Below are 20,773 nucleotides of genomic sequence, written 5' to 3'. Positions count from 1 at the left end.
TTTGGGGGAAGGACTAAAAGGACAAGTTATAAAGACAGAAACAACAAAATGAGAACTGTGACTTTCCATAAGATGCAGAGAATTGCACAGGAGTTAAGCATGAAAAAGCAAAGGGAAGGGCTTGAGTGCTTGCTAAGGAATTTTAGCCTTACTCTGAGGGGTTGGGGAGACTTGGAGGGTTCTTTTGGTCAGAAGAGAGAACCATAGCTGTGTTTTGCAAAGATTGCTCCAGAAGCAGTGAAGAGTTTGTAATCAAAAGTAGAGGAGATTGAGGCAAGGAAGCCCGGTTACGAAATTGTTGCAATAGTCCAAGTTCACAATATTAAAGGGCTCATTTAGAGGCAGGGCAGTGAAACTGGACAAGGTGCATCATGAAGTTGTTTGGGAGATTATCAGAGTTTGAGGTCCAGATTTCTGGAAGGTGTTGACATTAAGCAAGAGAGCACACATTTCTTAAATGCTAACAAGTGGCCATCTGAGATGCATCAATTGGTCTCAACCCACCTGGAGTAAAGGAGAAGGTAATTATGAGCCCAAGAGACAGAAAGGGCCACATAAACCAGAGACTACATCAACTTGAGACCAGAAGAACTAGATGGTGCCCGGCTACAACCCATGACTGCCCTGACAAGGAACACAACAGAGAGCCCCAGAGAGAGCAGGAGAGCAGTGGGATGCAGACCTCAAATTCTCATAAAAAGACCAGACTTAATGGTCTGAGTGAGACTAGAGGGACCCCAGAGGTCATGGTCCCCAGACCTTCTGTTAGCCCAAGACATCCCCAAAGCCAACTCTTCAGACAGGTATTGACTGGACTATAGGATAGAAAATGGCACTGGTGAGGAGTGAGCTTCTTGGATCAAGTAGACACATGAGACTGTGTAGACAGCTCCTGTCTGGAGGGGGGATGAGAAGGCAGAGGGGGACAGAAGCTGGCTGAATGGACACAGGGAATACGGGGTGGAGAGAAGGAGTGTGCTATCTCATTAAGGGGAGAGCAACTAGGAGTATATAGCAAGGTATATATAAATTTTTGTATGAGAGACTGACTTGATTTGTAAACTTTCACTTAAAGCATAATAAAAATTGAAAAAAAAAAAAAAGAGAGGACACATTTGTATGACATTGTAGAGCATACACATAACTTACCCTTCCATTCTCTCAGAGCTGGGCTACTGCATATTCCCTTGAGTTGCTGCTCCCCTGCCTCACAGTTTCTTCCCCACTGTGATCTGTTCCTAGCTATAATCATGCTCCAAATCAGCAATGGATTACCCAATAAGCAAGGTACTCAGGGGTTTACTTGTGCTTACTCACCAATGCGTAGTGCACAATTTCACCTGGTTTTCTCCGTATCATATGTACCACAGATTAGTAAGTAAACATAAGTAAGCCTGTAGGCACCTTGCATACTGTAAGCCCATGTGTACCTTAAAAAAAAAAAACCTGTTGCCATCACAGTGGTTTATCAAGTTGATTCTGACTCATCGCAACCCTATAGGACAGAGTAGAACTGTCTCATAGGATTTACAAGGAGCGGCTGGTGGATTAGAACTTCTGACCTTTTGGTTAGCAACCTGAGCTCTTAACCACTGTGCCACCAGGGCTCCGAGTGTATCTTGCTTACTGGTTAATCCGCCCCTCCTCCAAATGTTATTTTCCCACTTGCTGACGAGCCTCTATTGGTTACCAGTCAACTCCTTAGATTCTTGACAGAAAATGGAGAGGAATAATTTCTGATTACTAACAGTCATCCTATATCACCAGCATTCTTTCCCCTACTTGGCCCTGGTGCCAGCCAACTTTTTCTGTTTTCTAGCTCATATGAGTGACTGGCTGAGTCTTGTCTCTGGTAATTCCTTGTTATTTACCCTACTCCCCTCCATCATCAATATCCCTCACCTTCTTCAAACTTCATCTTGAATTCACCTTCAGGAAGCCTGTGGCTAACCCACACGTGACCATTATCAGCTGAACACGCCCACTAATTTTGGTTCCTTTTTCCTCTCTCACTGTTGAAGAATGGTAGCACTAGAGGAGACCCTACTGCCCAAAGGGCCCTGCTTCTACCCTTCCCCAATCTAACAGGAATTATAGCTACCTCAATCTCTCCCAACCAGATAGTAGAAAGACGGAACTCTGAATGTTGCTAAGATTTCCACCTCCCAAAGTCCCTGGTTTCCCATTTATCTTCCACCTGTTCTAAGAGGAGTCGAGACAGGGAGGGGAGTAGGATATTCTAAGATGCCAATCTGCCACACTGTGGGCACCCATTTCGACATCACTTAAACTCAACTGCCCAGAGCACGAGCGGGTCTCAGAAAGATCTGCCTATAACCTCCTGTCAGCAATTTGCCAGAAACAGTGACGGCACCAAGAAAAGAGGATATTCAGTAATGCAGAGAAAGATAAATACTGCAGATAAGTGGAGGAAACCTTGAAGTGCTCAAAGGTATAGCCATCTTTTAATTACCTTGTAATGAAAGATAAGAATAATGGAAAGCTACAAATAATCCATTAGTTTAAAAAAAAAAATCTTCTACATCAAATGTGCAATTTTATATTGAGGCTTACAGGAAACTAAAGAGCCCAGCGAAGAGTTTTCAGGAAAGAAGTAAAATCTAAAGAACAGGAAAGACACAATAAGTTCTCCATAAATGCTAAGTACAGTACAATACAGTTATTACACAACTCTGCATTCTTTCCCACTAATGGAAAGACTAAATCTTTCCAAGTGGGACAAGTGCTATCCAATCACTCCCTAGGGATTCTCTGTTCTTTGTGGTCACAATAAACTCGTCACTTAACAGTCACAATACATTTTTCTGCAACTCCATTTAAAACGTTATTCTCCAGGGGGTATTCTAGTTCACTTTGAACGGCCTATGACAAATATCCCCAACCAAGAGTAAAAATGCTGAATCCAACCCACTCTACCAGGCAGAACAAGTTACAACGCAGGTAACTTGGTGTCTACAAAACAGCGTGTGGAGCCAGGAAGTGCCTGGGAGATTAACTGATGACTAATTCAACTGCCTCATTTTTCCAATTGAGAGCAATGAACCTCTTGGAGGGAAAGAACATGCCCAAGGTCACACAACTAATTAGTGGCAGAAACTACACCAGATCTCTTCAGTCTGAGACAATGTCTAATTTAAAACAGAAGTTTTCTTCTGATTTTTCTGTTTCTTGGTAGAACAACCTGTGGTAGTGGACATAGGGATACCCCACTCAGATTTTCCTTCAAGGAAGGAGTTGCAGCCCCATGTGGGGGATGTGGTCAGCACACAGCCACCAGCTCTGAGGAGTGCTCCAGCTGCAGAAGTCTGTGCCACCCAAGGTCACATCCTTCCTGGGCAGCCCAAGAAGTGACTAAGTGAGGCGGGGGGTTCTGCCCAATAGTGACAACTCCGATGGACAGCATTTGCTCCAGAATACCCCATTGGGTTAGCCAAGGTGTTGTACAACTTGCTTCACACTGTGACTGCTTCCTTTGCCCTTTCTTTTCCAGGTGTTGATCCCTAAAAAACATCTTGCACCCCAGACTCCACCTCAGCATTAGCTTCTGGAGAACACAGACTGCCACACAGCCCTACCCCAGGCTACGCTACCATACCCACACTCAGTTGGCAACCACATTGTCCTCCATTTTGTTCACCTGTGACTTACCCACCCTAATTCTAGGCTTCAGTTATAGGCTACCAATTCCAGGTGGCCTTTCTTTTCCCACCTTTTATTCCAAGTGCCCACTTTTACCCTCAACTGCTGCTCTCTGGAGTATGCTCTTCTTAGCCTCCCCAACCATGCAGCAGAGCAGGAGAGAGAGATGAGAAGCCTAGGACACCTGGATCATCTCCTTCCAGGCCTATACCCATCAACCCAAGCCCATACTGGGGCCTTAGCATGGGATGAGCCAGGTACAAGGGGTTGGTCTAGGCAGTTGAGTGTAAATGCACAGATTGCTCCCATGCCTTATCCTAAGAAGTTGTGGCCCCCACATATACTGGTGGCTCTATTAGCATTTGTTCATTTTGTTTAAAGAGATAGAAAGTTGAAAAATTGAGGCATGATTCGGTGGAAAGGCACAAGATACTTGCATTCCAGTCAAATTTGACTATTTGACAGTATCCCTGTAGGTGACCATATGTCTAGTTCACTTCAAACAGTTCTGGTTATGCATGTCATCGCAATATAGTTACAAATAACACCATGTTTCACTCTCAGGTGTCCCAGTTTGGATGATAATGTGGTCACCCAGTATACAGGCCACAACACTGTGTGTACTGGAGTCATGAGCAAATCAAATTTATCACAGTCCATGTTTTTGTCAGGAAATAGGGGGCATCAGGTTGGGGGTTACTCACCAGGTTACTCTCCAATTGTTCCAAACTATACTCTGAGCAAATCTACCTGGTTGTCTATTCCCCTTCCCTAATCTTGGACCTTTTGAAAGAGAGACAGAGAGATGGTGGTCCTCTGGGTGGTAAGTGGAAAAAACATGATACCAGGACAGAATTGGGTTTTATTTAACCTCTGGACCAGGGACCAGCTCAGGGGCTTCTAATGAGTTCCTTAGCTTCTTATTGCTTTATCTGAACAATGAAAGACATAAAAGAAGCCCAGCCATTCTTGTATGGTTATTGGTAATATCAAGGAAAATAATGGATATGAAGGCCCTTCTGAATACTGTAGAAACGCTGGTGGTATAATGATTAAGCGCTATGGCTGCTAACCAAAGGGTCAGCAGTTCGAATCCACCAGGCGCTCCTTGGAAACTCTATGGGGCAGTTCTACCCTGTCCTGTTGGGTCGCTATGAGTCGGAATTGACTCGACAGCACTGGGTTCTGGATACTGTAAAGCTCCATTCAGATGTCAAGTATGGATATAATGCCTAACAATAAATATTTGTTGAATGAATGATCGATTGATAAGATGATATGGAGGATATGTTAGGTATCATTATTATCAGTATGTGGAAATGATAACCAGTATTATTTTTAAAAAAGTCAGTGGGGCTATGTTCTGAAAGCAAGATGCTTCTCTTGGTGCAGACTGCCTCCAAGGTTGTAAGAAGGCCACACTAGGTGTGGCTCTCTGGCTAAGCTGCTAGAAATACATGGCCCTGAGAGCTTTTTGAGAGCAGCCTCTCAGGGCCAGGGGGGCAGTGAGGACAAGGCCACCCAAAGCACTCAGTTTTCTCTGAGCCAATTATGACTGTCATCTCCACATTTATCTTAATCTGCTTTGAAATTACTTTTTCAGGCACTGCCACCTCTTGGGATAATGGTTCCATAAGCTTCTCCCCTTTGAAACTCTTCCAGAATTTGAAAAACAAATCCTTTTTCACTTTATCCACTGTGTTTTAGAGCCTATGATCACATTCACTCTTAAGCTTCACCTTTCCAGGTTGAGAAGTCTAGTATTTTTAGCCACATTCTCTAACGGCAAACCAGTGTGGTACCTGAAACATCCAAGGCCTGTGGAGTCAGTGCAAACTCCCAATGAAATGGGGCTTAACCAAATAGTTTATTTGTTAATTTGTATATGGTTTTAACTGGTGATGAAAACAGCACGTGGATTTTTAATTTGTGTAAGAGAAGGTAATATACACTGAAGTACTTGAAAATAAATGCATAATGCTCTGAATTGAATGTTAAGATTCTTATGTACGATCTTTATTACACGTTAAAAGCTAAATTTTTTCCTTGGGAATAAATTTCCAAAATCATAGTTGAAAACAGCAAGAAAAGTTTTTACATTCATCATGCCATTCCCTGCTCAAAATCCTTAAGAGTTACTGAAACTTATCTAAAGGATAGAGTCCACATTGCTCAAATGTATGGGCTGCCATCATTGGGCCCCCAACATGGCTCCCCCTACTTCTCGACAAAAACTAATATATCTGATTCACTTGCTGACTCCCATACACACAGTGTTGTGTTGCCTCTTCCTGTTGTACATTTGGCAACCTTGCCCCACACAGCTGGAGGGCCTCACTCCTCACCCCATTTCCCAAATCCCCTTTAGCAATTCTTTTTTGAGTTCTAACTATTTATAAGGATTGATATTTCAGGGCTTTTATTCCTTCTTAGAGTTCTTCCAAAGAACAAAAAGCATTTACTTATTTTTTTAATTTTGTAAAACTTATTCTATCTTGCAATTACTATGTGGGTCTGTTGGACTGTTTTATAAATCTAAGATACATTATGGGATCATAATGATCTTATTTTTCCTGTACCTTAAAACATTTTACTATTTCATTATCCTGGGGAGTATTTCATTGTTACTCATCATTACTCACCAATTGTTCCCAAACATACTAAAAAAAGACAAAAATGATTTTTAAAATCAAAGAATTATGGAATTGCCTAGAAAGGTGATGGAATAGTAGAATAAATTGTCATCCTTCAGTTCTCTTATTCCCAAAAGAATTGCACCATCTTTCAAGAAGATACAAAAGAAGACAGGAGACACCATCTTTGTGGTCTGCCTTTAGCCTTCATTGAACACAGTGGAGACTTCAGAACGTTTCATTTTCCACCCTTAAAGGCAAAGAGAAGAAAATCGAAGTACAAAGACATTTCAAATTACTAGACGAACTAGAAGATGAATGTGAAGAGGTAGACAGCAGCACTCTAAATTGTAATAATGATAGTGAAATTTACCCTGTAAGTGAAATCTCAGACTGTGAGTCCTCAAATGACACTATGCTAGATGATTTTTTTTCAAAATTAAGAATCAATGTCTGAACAACATATTTTTTGAGGATAAAAAGGGAATATGGCATTTTCATCTAGTTAATCAGTCAACAGAAAAGGCCTCATCATCAAAATTTTGTGACCATACCATTTGCTAAAAGGATAGTGACAGATTTATTTCATTTTTGATGATGTTTGTGCATCAGAATTTACTCGGTACAAAGCAATTTGCTATATTTAAATTACTAAAATGTATAATAAAGCTGTTTTTCACTATCTTTCTATCCTTACTTCTGTACAGTAATCATATTGTTGTTGTTGTTGTTGTTAGGCGCCATCGAGTCGGTTCCGACTCATAAGCAACCCTATGCACAACAGAACCAAACACCGCCTGGTCCTGCACAATCCTTATAATTGTTGTTATGCTTGAGTCCATTGTTGCAGCCACTGTGTCAATCCACCTCATTGAGGGTCTTCCTCTTTTCTGCTGACCCTCTGCTTTACCAAGCATGGTGTCCTTTCTCCAGGGACTGATTTCTCCTGACAACATGTCCAAAGTATTTGAGATGCAGTCTCACCATCCTTGCTTCTAAGGAGCATTCTGGTTGTACTTCTTCTGAGACAGACTTGTTCGTTCTTTTGGCAGTCCGTGGTATATTCAATATTCTTCGCCAACACCACAAAGGTGTCAATTCTTCTTTGGTCTTCCTTATTCATTGTCCAGCTTTCCCATGCATATGATGTGATTGAAAATACCATGGTTTGGGTCAGGCGCACCTTAGTCTTCAAGGTGACATCTTTGCTTTTCAACACTTTAAAGAGGTCCTTTGCAGCAGATTTGCCCAGTGCAATACATCTTTTGATTTCTTGACTGCTGCTTCCATGGCTGTTGATTGTGGATCCAAATAAACTGAAATCCTTGGCAACTTCAATCTTTTCTCCATTTATCGTGGTGTTGCTTATTGGTCCAGTTGTGAGGATTTTTGTTTTCATGTTGAGGTGCAATCCAATACTGAAGTCTGCGGTCTTTGATCTTCATTAGTAACTGCTTCAAGTCCTTTTCACTTTCAGCAAGCAAGGTTGTGTCATCTGCATAACGCAGGTTGTTAATGAGCCTTTCTCCAATCCTGATGTCCCATTCTTTTTCATATAGTCCAGCTTCTCGTATTATTTGCTCAGCATTCAGGTTGAATAGGTATGGTGAAAGAATACAACCCTGATGCATGCCTTTCCTGACTTTATACCACTCAGTATACCCTTGTTCTGTCCAAACAACTGCCTCTTGATCTATGCACAGGTTCCTCATAAGCACAGTTAGCGTTCTGGAATTCCCATTCTTCATAATATTATTCATAATTTGTTATTATCCACACAGTCTAATGCCTTTGCACAGTCAATAGAACACAGGTAAACATCCATCACTATTCTCTGCCTTCAGCCAGGATCCATTTGACATCAGCAATGATATCCTTGGTTTCACACCCCCTTCTCAAACTGGCCTGAATTTCTGGCAGTTCCCTGTCAATATACTGCTGCACCCACTTTTGAATGATCTTCAGCAAAATTTTGCTTGTGTGTGATGTTAATGATATTCTTCAATAATTTCTGCATTCAATTGGATCACCTTTCTCGGGAATAGGCTCAAATATGGATCTCTTCCAGTCAGTTGGCCAGGAAGCTGTCTTCCATATTTCTTGGCATAGATGAGTGAGCACTTCCAGTGCTGCATCCATTTGTTGAAACATCTGAATTGATATTCCATCAATTCCTGGAGCCTGGTTTTTTGCCAATGCCTTCAGAGCAGCTTGGACTTCTTCCTTCAGTGCCATTGGCTTCTGATCATATGCTACCTCTTGAAATGGTTGAACATTGACTCTTTTTGGTATAATGACTCTGTGTATTCCTTCCATCTTCTTTTGATGCGTCCTTCATTGTTTAATATTTTCCCCACAGAATTCTTCACTATTGCAACTCAAGACTTGAATTTTTTCTTCAGTTCTTTCAGCTTGAGAAACCCCGAGCATGTTCTTCCCTTTTGGTTTTCCATCTCCAGCTCTTTGTATATGTCATTATAACACTTTGTCTTCTCAAGCTCCCCTTTGAAATCTTCTGTTCAGTTCTTTTACTTCATCATTTCTCCCTTTTGCTTTAGCTGCTTGACATTAGAGAGCAAGTTTCAGAGCCTCCTCTGACATCCATCTTGGTCTTTTCTTTCTTTCCTGTCTTTTCAATGACCTCTTGCTTTCTTCATGTATGACGTCGTTGATGTCATTCCACAACTAGTCTGGTTTTCGGTCATTAGTGTTCAATGTGTCAAATCTATTCTAGAGATGGTCTCTAATTTCAGTTGGAATATACTGAAGCTTGTATTTTGGCTCTCATGGACTTGCTCTGATTTTCTTCAGTTTCACCTTGAACTTCCATATGAGCAATCGATGATCTATCTGTTCCACAGTCAGCCCCTGGCCTTGTTCTGACTGATGATGAGCTTTTCCATCATCTCTTTCCCCCACGTGTCTGTCACTTTGTCGTACTGTGGGGGCTTGCGTTTTGCTGTGTTGCTGGAAGATATGCCACTGGTATTCAGATACCAGCAGGGTCACCCATGGAGGACAGGTTTCAACTGAGCTTCCAGACTGACAGACTAGGAATAAGGACCCAGCAGTTCTTTTGAAAAGAATTAGCCAGTGAAAACCTTATGAATAGCAGCAGAACACTGATACAGTGACGGAAGATGAGCTCCCCCCAGGCTGGAAGGCACTCAAAAGACCACTGGGGAAGAGCTGCCTCCTCAAAGTAGAGTTGACCTTAATGACATGGATGGAATAAAGCTTTCAGGACCTTCATCTGCTGATGTGGCACGACTCAAAATGAGAAGAAACAGCTGCAAACATCCATTAATAATTGGAACCTGGAACATAGGAAGTACGAATATAGGGAAATTGTCAAAAATGAAATGGAACACATAAACATTGATATCCTAGGCACTAGTGAGCTGAAATGGACTGGTATTGGCCATTTTGATTTGTACAATTATATAGTCTACTATGCTGGGAATGACAACTTGAAGAGGAATGGCGTTGCATTCATCGTCAAAAAGAACATTTCAAGATCTATCCTGAAGTACAGCACTGTCATTGATAGGGTAATATCCATACACCTACCAGGAAGATCAGCTAATACGACTGTTCCTCAAATTTACACACCAACCACTAAGGCCAAAGATGAAGAAACAGAAGATTTTTATCAGCTTCTGCAGCCTGAAATTGGTCAAACATGCAATTAGGATGCGTTGATAATCACTGGTGATTGAAATGCTAAAGTTGGAAACAAAGAAGCAGGATTGGTAGTTGGAAAATATGGCCTTGGTGATAGAAACAATGCCGGAAATCAAATGATAGAATTTTGCAAGACCAACGACTTCTTCATTGCAAATACCTTTTTTCACCAACATAATTGGTGACTATACGCAGGGACCTTGCCAGATGGAATACACAGGAATCAAATTGACTACATCTGTGGAAAGAGACGATGGAAAAGTTCAATATCATGGGTCAGAACAGTAATCATAGAATGACTTAAAATGTAAAAGATAAATAATCCATTGAAGCCTGATGGTAAATGGAGGTGACTATTTTCCTGGTGTCCCGAGAGCAGAGGTCCAGCTAGAGTCCCATCTCCTTCCTGAAGTCTTTTTCTGCTGTTGCAGTCTACCCTGACCTTTCCTTCCCTGAGTTACTTTTACAATTGAACCTCCACCATAACACTTGTGTGATATTGGTTTTATGTTTGCTTGATTTCTTACCTAAACAAAATCATAAGCTCTTGTTGTATGCCATCAAGTCAATTCTGACTCATAGTGATCCCATGTGACAGAATGAAACTGCCCCACAGGGTTTTCTTGGCTATTATTTTTAAGGGGGAAAACCTGGTGGCTTGGTGGTTAAGAGCTATGGCTGCTGATCAAAAGATCAGCAGATCAAATCCACCAGGCGCTCCTTGGAAACTCTATGGGACAGTTCTACCCTGTCCTGTTGGGTCGCTATGAGTCAGAATTGACTCGATGGCAATGGGTTTGGTTTTGGTTTTATTTTTAAGGGAGCAGATTGCCAGGTCTTTCTTTCATGGAGCCACTGAGTGAGTTTGAACTGCCAACCTTTTGATTAGCAGGCAAGTGCTTAACCATTGCACCACCATGGCTCCTTATATGCTTTTAATGGCAAAGATAATCATTCAACAAATATTCGAGTACTGTAACTAGTACTGTGAGGCCATGGGGAAACAATAGTAGACAAATTAGACATCATTCCTGCCCTGATGACTTTTACCCAGATCCTTAGCAGTGGCAGTACCAGACCTGGATCAAAGGAGAGTGCAATGAAAAGGGTTTGAGCTTCAATCTGAGACAGACCTGGGTCTGAATTCTGATACCATCACTTACTATCTGCATGGCCTTGGGAAATTTTCTGAACCTCCCTGAACCACGGTTTTTTGTTTGCTTGTTTGTTTTATTGTGCTTTAGATGAAGGTTTACAGGGAAAACTAGTTTCTCTTTAAACAATTAATACACTTGTTTTATGACACTGGTTGCCAACCCCACGACATGTCAACACTCTCCCCTTCTTGACCTTGGGTTCCCCATTACCAGCTTTCCTGTCCCCTCCTGCCTTCTAGTCTTTGCCCTTGGGCTGATGTGCCCAATTAATCTCATTTTGTTTTATGGACCTGTCTAATCTCTGGCTGAAGGGTAAACCTCAGGAGTGACTTCATTACTGAGCTAAAGGGTGTCTGGGGGCCATACTCTCAGGGTTTCTCCAGTCTCTGTCAGACCAGTAAGTTTGCCTTTTTTTTTTTTTTTTTGGTGAGCTAGAATTTTGTTCTATATTTTTCTCCAGCTCTGTCCACGACCCTCCATTGTGATTCCTGTCAGAGCAGTCAGTGGTGGTAGCTGGGCACAATTTAGCTATGCTGGACTCAGTTTGCTGGAGGCTGTGGTCCATTAGTCCTTTGGACTAATCTTTTCCTTGTGTCTTTGGTTTTCTTCACTCTCCCTTGCTCCAGACGGGGTGAGACCAGAAGCTACTTACCAAAGTAAAACGTAGAATGTTTTCTTAATCAACTGTATTATGCCAATTGAGCTAGATGTTCCCCAAACCTCAGTCCAATAATTTGGTCCCTCAGGGAGTTTCAATGTTTCCATGGAGCTTTCATGACCTTGCCTTGGACAAGTTGTGCTGGCTTCCCCAATATTGTGTAACTGTCTTACCCTTCACCAAAGTTGCCACTTATGTATTGTCTCTTTAGTGTTTTCCCTTTCACCCCTTCCCTCTCTGATAACCATCAAAGATTGTTTCTTTCTGTGTGTAAACCTTTTCATGAGTTTTTGTAGTAGTGGTCTTCTCATACAATATTTGTTCCTTCGAGATTCACTTATTTCACTCAGCATAATGCCCTCCAGATTCATCCATGTTGTGAGATGCTTCGCAGATTCATCAGTGTTCTTTATCGTTGTGTAGTATTCTATTGTGTGTATGTACCATAGTTTGTTATCCATTCATCTGTTGATGGGCACCTAGATTGTTTCCATCTTTTTGCTATTGTGAACAATGCTGCAGTGAACATGGATATAAAAAAAATATGCATATGTCTAATTTGTGTGACAGCTCTTATTTTTCTAGTATATATTCCTAGGAGTAGAACTGCGGGATCATATGGTATTTTCATTTCCAGGTTTTTAAGGAAGTGCCATACGGTTTTCCAAAATGGTTCTGCCATTTTACATTCCCACCAGCACAGCATAAGAATTCCAATCTCCCCAACATTTGTTATTTTCTTTTTTTTGATTTGTGCCAGTAATGTTGGGGTGAGATGGTATCTCATTGTGGTTTTTGATTTGCATTTCTCTAACGACTAGTGATCTTGAGCATTTCCGCATGTGTCTGTTAATCGTTTGAATGTTTTCTTTGGTGAAGTGTCTGTTCATAACCTTTGCCTGTTTTTTAATTGGATTATCTGTCTTTTTGTTGTAGAGGTGTTCTACTCTGTCCGATAGGGTCATTATGAGTTGGAACCGACTGTATGGCAGCGGGTTTGGTTTCTTGGCCTTGTTTCTGAGATTTTGGCTCTTGGTCGCAGTCTCCTAAAAAGCTACAGCAGTATGTCCTGCCCTTCGGTTCTAGGAGAGGAGGATCCTTATATCTAAATTTAAATTTTTTCTCCCTATTTTGCTATATAAATATTACTGTAACAGCATGAAATAAAATTTTGAAAAATCACCATGTCAGTTGTTTCCTTCCTTATTGTTTCCTATGAATCTGCATATGTATTATTTTACCCAATTGTGATCATCTGACCTCCCTTTACTATCCTTTTTTTAATCAATTGTTCATTAATTTAAAACCTTGTGGAATCTATTCATATTTGGGGCATGTATTGCTTTGTGTTAATCCTCAATGCACTTTTCAAGCTTCAAGGGCTATGGTGTGTTGCAGATAGGGATTCTGTCTCTTTCTTGTCTCTATTCCCAGCTCCTCACACAGTGCACTGAGGAGGTCCTTGGTAAATGTTTGCTGAGTGAATGAACAAGAATGTGCAGTTATTTGCTGCGGGGGGGGGGGGGGAGTTGTTTGTGTGTATTTAGAAGTGTATATACACTTGTGAAGCTATGGGATACAGATAGGAACATTTGCACCCCAACCCAGAGCCCTGACTCAGAGCCCTCTGGTGCCTTTTGTCTCCAAGCAGCAGGGAATTCAAGCAGAAAATTCACTATTAATGGTTCAATAAAACATTTAGGTCCTGGATGCAGCCCCAGTGGAGGCCTCATGGCAGCCTGGAATACAGATGTGCCACCTCAGGAGGGAGTCCCGTTTTCATTATGAAAGGAGCCTGAGCTCCTGGGGCCTGGCTTGGGTAACTCGTCAACATTTGTGGGCAAAGTAACAGAAAAAGGCAGAGCAAAGTGCCAGTTAGTCACCCTGAAAAAGTTTCTCTCCTAGAGTTCTGCATTCAGTTTTGTTATACATGACACGAGGGTTTAATCGCCTACCTTTCCCTCAGATAAATAATTCCATTATCTTAACCAACCATGTGGCTTCAAATTTTTTTAGGCATCTTGCTAATGTGTTTCAGACGGACACATTTTACAAGGAATTCTAATGGTGCCAGCTTGTGTAGGTGCTGGCAAATTCTCTTCTCTTGTAACGATAGCAGAAAGAGCTGTAACTACCGGGGGACTGGAGTATGTAACTAGCAGAGGCTCAGGCTGGAAGAGAGCGTTGGGGAGGGAGAAGGTCACAACAAGGTTCTTAGAAAATGTCTTTTTTTTTTTTTAAATATACACAGCAGAACATACACCCATTCAACAGTTTCTACATGTAGAATTCAATAATACTGGTTACATTCTTCATGTGTCACCATTCAGGAAATGTCCTTTAATTGGTGTAGAAAATTTAGATTTAGAGGTCCATTCTTTTATTTTGAAAAGGAGTAAGATGTAATTTTTTTCCTCAGGAAAAAAGTATCCATTTCATGTTTTCTCTTCCAGAGCCACGAAATAGCTTTGGGAAGATGGTCATCTTACATGAGCAACAACACAATTTTGTAAAATGGCATTCTGTGAGCTTTAAGCCAATAACTGTTTGATGTGAGGCAGGGGAAAGGGAGGAAGAAGGGGTCCTTTTGTGTGGAGCACAGGCTCATCCTGTGGCTGTCTCGTTTGGATGGTGGTGGTGAAGGAGAGATTTGAATTGATCTAGAAACAGGTAATGTCAAGTGATTAGGAGATTTTCATGTGACACTATTTGCTGAGAAAATAGAAAGCTTTCAGTGCAGTTGCTTAACTATTTGTCTATTTCTAGTGAGATTTTGAGGCCACAGTTATCCATACATAACCAGCCATATAAAGACAGAGGAACACCTACACAGACACTCTCTTGCTTTTTCAAATCAATTAGTAATTAGTGTCACTCCCAAACACTGCCTTAAGCATATCACTTCCCTGCTCAAAAACCTTCAATGTCTTCCTATTGTCTGCAAAATACAAACCTTTGAGGATACTGTTCAAAACCTTCCATTGTCTTACCCAAGCTGCATTTACAGCCTTGTTTCCTATGGCTCTTTTCCACAAAGCTTCCTTGCCTCCAGTTTACCTGGCCTGTTCGCTAATTCACCCCTCCCCCAACTCTGCCAATCCAGATCTTACAAGTCCTTCAAGAGCATGCGCAAAATTCCTTGTCTGCCACTGTATATCAATAAAGACTTGGTGCTCAGTGAGTACATGTGTGGTTGATTGACTTCAGTGTGCTTGGCCCCCTGCTCAGCTGGAGAATATGATACATTGCTTCCCTCAGGTGCTTTACAGTCCTCCCCATGGGCAAGATGTGAAAGCAGCAGAGAACAATAGGAGACACACAATATGAACACCTTCCAGAAATGTGCCGTGAAAGTTCAAGAAAGGAAAAGGACTTTTTTTTTTTTTTTTGCATTGTACTTTAGATGAAGGTTTATAGAGCAAACTAGTTTCTCATTAAATAATTAATACACATACTGTTTTGTGACGTCAGTTGCTGACCCCAAGACCTATCCACACTCTCCCCTTCTAAACCTTAGGTTCCCCATTACCAGCTTTCTTGTCCCTTCCTACCTTCTTGTCTTGCCCCTGGGCTGGCGTGCCAATTTAGTCTTGTTTTATGAGCTTGTCAAATCTTTGGCTGAAGGGTGAACCTCAAGAGTGACTTCATTACTGAGCTAAAAGGATGTCCAGGGGCCACACTTCTGGGGTTGTTCCAGTCTCTGTCAGACAAGTCTGCTCTTTTTTGTGTGCGTGAGTTAGAATTTTGCTCTACATTTTTCTCCAGCTCTGTCCCAGACCCTCTATTGTGATCCCTGTCAGAGCAGTCAGTGGTGGTAGCCAGGCACCCTCTAGCTGTGCTGGACTCAGTCTGTTGAAGGCTGTGGTACATGTGGTCCATTAGTCCTTCGGACTAATCTTTCCCTTGTGTCTTTGTTTTTCTTCATTCTCCCTTGCTCCAGATGGGGCAAGACTAGATGCTACTCACCAAAGTAAAATGTTGAATGTTTTCTTAATCAACAGTGTTATGCCAGTTGAGCTAGATGCTCCCCAAAACCATGACCCCCACAACCCTTAGCCCAGTAATTTGGCCCCTCAGGGAGTTTCAATATGTCTATGGAGTTTCCATGACCTTGCCTTGGACAAGTTGTGCTGGCTTCCCCAATATTGTGTAACTGTCTTACCCTTCACCAAAGTTGCCACTTATCTATTGTCTCTTTAGTCCTTTTCCCTCCTACCCCTCCCCTCCCTGATAACCATCAAAGATTGTTTCTTTCTGTGTGTAAACCTTTTCATGAGTTTTTATAGTAGTTGTCTCATACAATACTTGTCCTTTTGTGATTGACTTATTTCACTCAGCATAATGCCCTCCAGATTCATCCATGTTGTGAGATGCTTCGCAGATTCATTATTGTTCTTTACCGTTGTGTAGTAAGTATTCCATTGTACGTATGTACTATAGTTTATCCATTCATCTGTGGATGCGCATTTAGGTTGTTTCCATCTTTTTGCTATTGTGAACAATGCTGCAATGAACATGGGTGTGTATATGCCTATTCATGTGACAGCTCTAATTTCTCTAGGACATATTCCTAGGAGTGGGATTGCTGGATCATATGGTATTTCTATTTCTAGCTTTTTAAGGAAGCGCCATATGGTTTTCCAAAATAGTTCTATTTTATATTTCCACCAGCATGGCAATCTCCCCAATATTTGTTATTTTCTGTTTGTTTGTTTTGATTCTTGCCAGTAATGCTGGGGTGAGATGGTATCTCATTGTGGTTTTTGATTTGCATTTCTCTAATGACTAGTGACCTTGAGCATGTCCTCATGTGTCTGTTAGCCACTTGAATGTCTTCTTTGATGAAGTGTCTGTTCATATCCTTTGCCCATTTTTTAATTGTATTATTTGTCTTTTTTGTCATAGAGGTGTTGGATTTTCCTATAGATTTTAGATATTAGGCCTTTGTCAGATTTGTCATAGCCAAAATTTTCCCAGTCTGTAGGTTCTGGTTTTACTCTTTTGATGAAGAATTAGTTTTTGTGTATGGTGTGAGGTATGGGTCTTCTTCTTTTTTTTTTTTTGCAGCTGGACATCCAGTTTTGCCAGTACCATTTGTTAAAAAGACTGTCTTTTCCCCATTTGATGGACTTTGGGCAAAAAGGCCAATTTTTGAATAGCTATAAGAAGCGCTTGTGCTTGAGATGGCCTTGAAGGATAATTATTACATTTTGTATTTGTGTGGTACCTTACAGTTTTCATTTACATTAACTGAATAAATCCTCACACCATCATAATTGGATATTACTATTCCCATTTTAAAGAATAAGAGTCTGAGACTCTGAAAGCAGGAGTGATTTGACCAGTCACATGGCAGTTAAGGCACTAAGTCTGGATACAAACCCAAGTGTTTTGAGTTTCGGTCCAATGTGCTATCCAGTGCACCCCACTACCACCCCTTGCCTTTGAACTACAAGTTTGGAGCAAGGTATTAAAGCAAAATGAAAATGCCATTTTAAAAATAATAGGCAAATTACTGTATATAGGATAAATTAAAAAGAAAGGGAGAACTGGGAGCTCTGACAAATGATGATAAAGATGAATTGATTACACTTGATAAGACATCTAATACAAAGGGTGAGACAAAGAGTGTGAAGGAAAATGACTCATGTTATAAAACTGAGCAGGAATCCCTGGGTGGTACAAGCAGTTAACTTGCTCAGTTGGTAAAGTTTGGAGGTTTGAGTCTACCCAGAGGCAACCCAGAAGAAAGGCCTGATGATCTACTTCTGAAAAATGAGTCATTGAAAATGCCAGCTTTACTCTGACACACATGGGGTTGCCATCAGTCAGAACTGACTTGATGGCAACTGGTGGTGATAAAACTGAGTGGCTGTGAGAATGGTACTATGACACTGGAAATTTGAATGGGATGGGACTCTTAGAATACAGCCATGAGAGCTGCATGGGGTGTTCCAGGCATGCTATGGTGTGACAAAGCAGGAGCAATGTTTTCTACTAAGTGTCTGGGGATACCAACTTCTGGGTTTAGGGGCAAAAGGGTGGAAGGAACACACTGTGCACATTATTCAGCCCATGTCCCACAGTGATCTTTCCTTCCCTTTCTGGGATTGTATCTCCATTACCTGATGGGGGCAATTTCATTTCCCCCCTAATACTTACACTTGTCCATACTGAAGCCCAGCTGCCACCTTTCTACCCACTCAGAACCAGCAATTTACCCTCATTTAAACATTTCTTAAAAAAAAATAAGATAAACATATCATCTCTCCCTTCTTACTCAATCTTCTTTCACTTCCAGTCTACAATTAGCAACTTATTCTGTGCTTTCTAATCCTCTAATTGTCTGGGGGGCTATAGTACATGCTCAGCATTCATTAATATATGTTTTGTCCCCCAGACTAGCTTCTTGAGGGCAAGAACACCTCTCTTCGGCTTCCTGATGTTCTCACAGCATCTAGCACAACACTTGGCTGAACACTGGCTAGTAAAACCTATACTTGCAAAGGCAATAATTGGCTATTTGCATTCTATCGTATTCACCTAAACCTTCATTTAAAATCTAGCTCTTACTGATCACCGGTCATAAAATTCAACTTGTCTTCCATAGTTCAAAAACCCATCCATTTTTTGAAGTGAAGTTGTGGTGAAACATGTGTCTAATTTTAAATCCATTTGTGTTCCAATTCGAGGTGTTTTAAAATGTAAGAGGGTGTGCCCCCTTAGAAAATAAGATGCAGCTTTTCCAGCTGAGACCGTGCTCCAGTGGTTACTAAGGTGACCAATTGGCCATAGGTACAGTAATTAATCAGTAAATACCTAGCAGCCAAATACCTGGTGTAGGAAGAGTTGCTTTACTTTGAGAGGGGAAAATTGCTTGGTGGGTGGAGGATTAAGTAGTTCAATGTGGGTGCCCGCCTAAACTGCCTTCTGACTTCCCCTTGTACTCCTTGTACTCTTTCCACTGAGATTTCTGGTCGCTGTTTTAAGGGCTTCTAAATCTGCCTCAAAACTTATGTCAGGACTGAACAGTTTAATTCTGCAGCTTTTCTGGCTTGAGACTGTCTATTGTAAGAGGATGGATGACAAGCTGGTCTGGACAATAGTCAACTTCCCTTGCCTAGTAATTAATAGAAGTAATTAATAGAAATAAGGCTGTGTGATCTTTACTCACCAACTATTTTAATAAATTTATATTATCAGTCAGAAAAGCTGAGGGCAGCTCATTACTCTGTGACTAAGGGAAGCCCATGGATCACAAGGCACCATGATTCACTGGTTGTGAGCCTCCCCATTCAGACTAAGTGCAGCAGAGAAAACAGCCTTGAGGGCACAGTCTTGCAACACCAAGTATTTAAGTGACTTTGAATGTTAACACACTCTCTATCCTTTCTAGTTTCCTCTTGCTTCTCTGAGAGGCAAGGTTCTAATACTCCCACGGACTAGTGATTTTAAACTCCCTCCCTGGGTTCATTCCTGCCCTTTACTCCATCTGCTATTACAGGAGACAGCCTAGTGCAATATGCAACGTCATAGAACCCAAAAACTATTTCCAGGTAATTTGGTTCGACTCTTCCATTTTGTAAATGAGGAAAGAAAAATTCAGAGAAGTGACTTTTTACTCTTGCCTCCCCCCACCCCCACCCTTCCTGCCCCTTAACTGCAAGGGAAGAAAAATATTTAGCTACCTGAACATCCTGAGAATGGAACATCCTGAGAATGGCTAGGTGCTCGTGGGCAGGTATGTTACTAGGTGGAAACCCCAGGTTCTGCTCGGTGTGACTCGAATTGACCAATAAACAAGAGACCGAGGTTGGAAAGCAGAAAAGCCACCTTTATTTTGTTATGCAAGGAAAGGAGTCAGTCAGAGCTGCTGCTGCCCAGACTGCTCTGCAAGGGCGAGGGGGAAGGTTACTTTTAAGGAGACTACAGTTAGGAAGTTCTTACAAGTTATGTCAGCAACATTCTTAATCATACTATGCAGGCACAATGGGGTTTACATATAACTTCATGCCTCTCCAGGCCAAGCAAAGGCAACAGGATTCTAATGCAAAGCTGTAGGGTAAGCAAAGAAAACAGAATTTTGATGCAAAGCTGCTTGAGGCAGTAGCCTGGGGATCTCTGCCTTAGGTATATTATTTAAGATGACTTTCGATTTTATGTAACAAAGTCCAAATAAGTGGCTTAAACAAAATATGGTTTTAAGTTATCAATGGCTCCATACAGCCTCGCTAACTTTGTAGTCCTCACCCACTCTGGCTCTGAACTGACCTTGTGACTGGATTTAGCCAATAAATGCAGCAAAAGCAATAGAATGCCAACTTAAGGTTTAGGCCTCAACAGGCTCTACACGCTTTTACTCAGTCTCTTGCTTGATTGTATTTGCTTATGTTTGCACCTCAGCCTTGCCATGAGACCACGCCAGGCTAGTTTGTTAGGGGATATGAGAGACACATAAAGGACAAAACAAATGGAAGAGAGCCAAGGTGCCCCAGCTGACAGCCAACCAACCTCCTGAAGCCAGCCTGCAGCTGACAGCAGATGCATGAGTGAGCCAAGCTGAGACCAGAAGAACTTTCCTGCTAAACTCAGCCTGAATTGTCAGTCTGTAGACTCATGAGCCAAATAAATGGTTTGTTGTTTTAAGCCTCTGAGTTTTGGTATGGCTTATTATGAGCAATAGCTAACTGAGTCCTGACTGATATATATACACATATATACATATATATATGTATGTATGTATATGGAAACCCTGGTGACGTAGTGGTTAAGTGCTATGGCTGCTAACTAAAAGGCCGGCAGTTCAAGTCCACCAGGCGCTCCTTGGAAACTCTATGGGGCAGTTTTACTCTGTCCTATAGGGTCGCTATGAGTCGGAATCGACTCGATGGCAATGGGTTTGGGGGTTTATGTATGTGTATTTTTATATATATATATAGTGCTTTAGGGGAAATTTTACAGCTCAAGTTAGTTTCTCATAA

Source organism: Elephas maximus, chromosome 22 (assembly GCF_024166365.1).
Source record: "Elephas maximus indicus isolate mEleMax1 chromosome 22, mEleMax1 primary haplotype, whole genome shotgun sequence".
Lineage (NCBI taxonomy): Eukaryota > Metazoa > Chordata > Mammalia > Proboscidea > Elephantidae > Elephas > Elephas maximus.
Note: the sequence above shows the minus strand (reverse complement) of the source record.